We start from the raw sequence: 4,655 nt of genomic DNA on the forward strand, positions 1-4,655 counted from the left end.
TAGAGAAAGGGCGAATAGTGATACCAAAATATTTTTTCTCATTAATTTCCCTTCAATGTGCATGAATTCATGCACTAGTTCAGTGGTCGGCAAACTGCGGCTCGCAAGCCACATGCAGCTCCCATGAGTGTGGCTCTTCCACAAAATACCACGTGCGGGCACGCATGTACAGTGCGATTGAAACTTCGTGGCCCATGCGCAGAAGTCAGTATTTTGTGGAAGAGCCACACTCAAGGGGCCAAAGAGCCGCATGTGGCTCGTGAGCCGCAGTTTGCTGACCACTGCACTAGTTTCATATAAAAGTGGATGTTGTTGTTTTTTTTCAGTCCCCTCAGCCTCTGCTGCAACCCCTCTGCCAGTGTTCCAGCACCACTTGGGCTGGCGGTCTCCACGGGAGGGATCAAGGCGATGGGTGGCTGGACAGGCAGCTGACGGGGGCAGCCGGTGGTCCTGTGTGCTGGGCGGCGGCTCCATGGGGTCGGCATGAGGTGTCAGGTGCTCCGAGGCATTCCCAGTGCTGCACCGAGAGGACCTGTCTCCCGTGGACTGGAAGTTCTGTGGACCGGGAGTTTCCGCAGAGCCGTGCTGGTGAACAGCTGGCAGTAATTTCCTAAGTCCCATCTCTTCATTTTTCTTTGTGTTGCATTTCGTTTCGGAACATCCAGAAACCATGAACATAAACAACGTTAGTAATGAAGAGTTTGACTGCCATTTCCTCAATGAGGGCTTTACTGCCAAAGACATTCTGGATCAAAAAATTAATGAAGTCTCTTCTTCCAATGATAAGGATGCCTTCTATGTTGCAGACCTGGAAGACATTCTAAAGAAACATCGAGATGGTTAAAAGGTCTTCCTCAGGTCACTCCTTTTTATGCAGTCAAATGCAATGACAGCAGGACCATAGTGAAGACCCTAGATGCCACCGGGACGGGATTTGACTGTGCCAGCAAGACTGAAATACAATTGGTGCAGAGTCTTGGGGTGCTCCAGAGAGGATCACGTATGCAAACCCTTGTAAACAAGTATCTCAGATTAAGTATGCTGCCAATAACAGAGTCCAGATGATGACTTTCGATAGCGAAGTTGAGCTGATGAAAGTTGCCAGGGTACATCCAAAGGCAAAAGCTGGTTTTGTGGATTGCCACCGATGACTCCAAAGCGGTCTGTCCTCTCAGTGTCAAATTTGGTGCCACACTCAAGACCAGCAGGCTTCTCTTGGAATGGTCCAAGGAGCTAAACATTGATGTCATCAGTGTCAGCTTCCACGTGGGCAGTGGCTGACCTGACTCTGAGACCTTTGTGCAGGCCATCGCTGATGCCCGCTGTGTCTTTGACATGGGGGCTGAGAGTGGATTCAACATGTACCTGCTGGATATTGGTGGTGGCTTTCCTGGATCTGCGGATGCAAAGCTTAAATTTGAGGAGGTCACCAGTGTAATCAACCCAGCCCTGGACAAGTGTTTTCCATCAGACTCAGGAGTGACACTCATAGCTGAGCCAGGCAGATACTATGTTGCATCAGCTTTCACACTTGCAGTTAATATCTTTGCCAAAAAAAACTGGAACTGTCTTAAAGGAACAAACAGGCTCTGATGATGAAGACGAGTCAAGCGAGAAGACCTTTATGTATTTCGTGAATGATGGAGTATATGGATCATTTAATGGAATACGCTATGATCATGCGCACGTGAAATCCCTTCTGTAGAAAGGCCCAAACCAGATGAGAAGTATTACTCATCCAGCATCTGGGGACCCACCTGTGACGGCCTCCATCGCAGCGTTGAGCGCTGCGTCTTGCCCGATATGCATGTGAGGGACTGGATGCTCTTGGAAAATATGGGTGCTTACACCGTGGCTGCTGCTACTACTTTCAATGGGTTCCAGAGGCCGAGGATCTACTATGATGTCAGGGCCGAGACATGGCAACTGATGCAGCAAGTCCAGAACCACGACTTCCCGCCGGAGGCGGAGGAGGACACTGGTGCCCTGCCTGTGTCCTGTGCCTGGGAGAGCGGATGGAGCGCCTCCCAGCAGCCTGTGCGTCAGTCTAGGTAAACGTGTAGACGCCGTTCCTGTGGCTGTTATGTAGTGTAGCTTGACTTAAGGGATTTGGGAGGACCATTTGACTTAATTATTGCTAGTTTGGAATGTCTTTGTAAGTGGGGTTGGCACAGATGGAATAAGGTGGAAAGCCTAAGTGACGGGGCACACTTATGTGTTCCTGTGGAAACTATTTGAATATTTATTTTATATGGATTTTTATTCAATTCTCAAACAGGCTACTGCAGAGCGCCCCTCAGCTGCCAGGCAAGCATTTGTAGCTTGTGCATTGGCAAAACCGGCCTGTTTTAACAATAAAGTACCTTGGAAATTTAAAAAATAATAATAAAAATAAAATAAAAGTGGATGTTGAGTTCACAGTCCGTGATACAACCAGGACCCAAACTCAATTCAGCCCTCCAAACAAATGTGTTAAAAATGGTAAGATTTGTAGACTTTAATTTGTACTTATTTTGAAAGTCAAAGGCATCCTCTCAAACTACACATTGAAGACTTCATAATTTTAATGAGCATTTTTAAAAAATGTGCTGCCATCAAATAATCATAATTCTGTATGAGGACATGTGTTCTATTTTCTCTTCCTAGTCCTCTCTACCAGGTATTTTTTTCCAATCTAAACTCATGATTACAAGATTAGCATCTTGCCTATGATGGTTCAGGCATATTGAATTCCTTCCCAAATTGTGTTTAAAATATATTGAAATCTTGTCTTGGAAATATGGTATGTAATTTATTTCAGAGTATATTATTGCTATCAAATAAAAATGAATCAACTAGGAACCAAAGAGCTAAATTTTTAGCATGCCTGATCAGATTGTTTTCATTTTTTGAATTGATTTTTCAGCCCAAATATTTCACTTCTGCAAATCATGGGGACATACCAAATGCTTCAGGAGTCTGCTGGTGTCTGGCATTCTCTAAATGAGAGTAAGCTATGGATGCAGATTTCTATTTTCAGAAATTTGCTGTGAATTTAATGGATTCAGCAATGGTACTGCTGTTCCCGCACTCTCTGCCTCTCCTTTTCTGCTACTTGGTGCCCCTGAACTCACCAGCTCCTGCACAAAGATTTTCTCCTCCCAATTAGCAGACACCCTAGATGTCCACAGCCTTGAACTCACATCTCAAGTCCAGTTTTACTACCAGCTCCAGCCAGAAAAATCCGAGGTGGACCAGGCTTGGGTCCCCATGTCTACCACTTACAGTCAGGACAGACAGCAGGTAAGTTGGCAATGCTTGATTTGTCATAGCTATTTTTATTTAGGGGGTTTAATGTCAACATGCCAAGTCACCTCAACATCATAGGAAGAGCTCCTCCCCATCTTTTCCCTTCACCGACCTTGCCGGGGGCCCTCTGTAGCATCCCACCAGAGGTCACTCTTCCCTGGCTCCAGAATCTCCTCTACCCTCCCCTCATCAAAACTCTCTTTCTCACTGTGGCTGGTGTTTCTCAGTGGTTAGAGCATCTGCTCACATACCAAAGGGTCCCAGGTTAGATTCCCAAGCAAGGGCAGGAACCTGGGTTACAGGTTTGATCCCCAGCCCCGACTGGGGTGTGTGCAGGAGGCAACCAATCAATGTGTATCTCTCTCTCTCTCTCTCTCTCTCTCTCTCTCTCCCCCTTCCACTCTCTCTAAAAATCAATGGAGAAAATATGCTAGGGTGCAGATTAAAGAAAAAAACCCCTCTTTCTCTCAATAACATTATCTCATAATGTGAGAAGAAATAAACAGATAAATGGATTCCCATCATGGTATATGTGACTGATAATACAATGTGTGTTACCTTTCTATCCAGGTGGGAGGCTGTTCCTTAATGAGCAGCCCTCAGAGTCACCTTTTCCAGGATTATCTCTACTGTCACGCCTATGGTTACCTCCCAGGATGCATTGCTCCCATTTTATGCCCCAAAGCCCAGATGAAAAGGTAGGCTGGATCTTTCAAAATGAGTGTGCTAACTGCAGGGGAGAACTAAAGGAAAATACAGAAACTATAAATATATCAAATAAAAGTCTGGCTTTAAGAGGTAAAAGCTTCAAATCTCATAACTGATTTGCTTCCTGGAGTCTTAACTGACGGGAAAGAAGCCCCATGCAAGCACATCCCACCTACTTTAATCCTTAGATTCTCCTGTGCAGCTCTGGAGGGAAGTGGGCCTGAGACTGAGCCCTGGTTTAGCTACTGACTCTCTGTTAACTCAGGTGAGTCACTTAACTGCACGGGAACCCAAGGATGATGCCTACCCCCCAAAGCTGATTTAAGAGGGTGTTAGTTTCCTATGCTGCTGCAACAAAATACCACAAACGCGGGGCTTAAACAACAGACATTTATTGTCTCACAATTCTGTAGACTGTGAGTCCAAAATCAAGGTTTTGGCAGGGTTGGTTCTTTCTGGAAGGTTTAGTCCAGACCGCTCTCCTAGCTTCTGATGGTTTCTGGCATTCTGTGGCTTATAGAAGCATCACCCCTCCCGCCGTCTGCCTTAATTTTCATGTGACAATCTCCCTCTGTGCCTGTTAATCTCTACATTTCCCCTTTTTATGAAGACATCAGTCATGTTGGATTAAGGGCCCACCCTACTCCAGGGTGATGTCA

At 45.8% G+C, this 4,655-nt stretch overlaps 1 pseudogene; it reads left to right on the top strand.

Moving 5' to 3' along the window:
* Positions 1-592: 592 nt before the first annotated feature.
* Positions 593-2,063, top strand: LOC102239130 (annotated as a pseudogene).
* The last annotated feature ends 2,592 nt before the right edge of the window (positions 2,064-4,655 follow it).

This window comes from Myotis brandtii, unplaced genomic scaffold, assembly GCF_000412655.1.
Source record: "Myotis brandtii unplaced genomic scaffold, ASM41265v1 scaffold513, whole genome shotgun sequence".
Taxonomy (NCBI): Eukaryota; Metazoa; Chordata; class Mammalia; order Chiroptera; family Vespertilionidae; genus Myotis; species Myotis brandtii.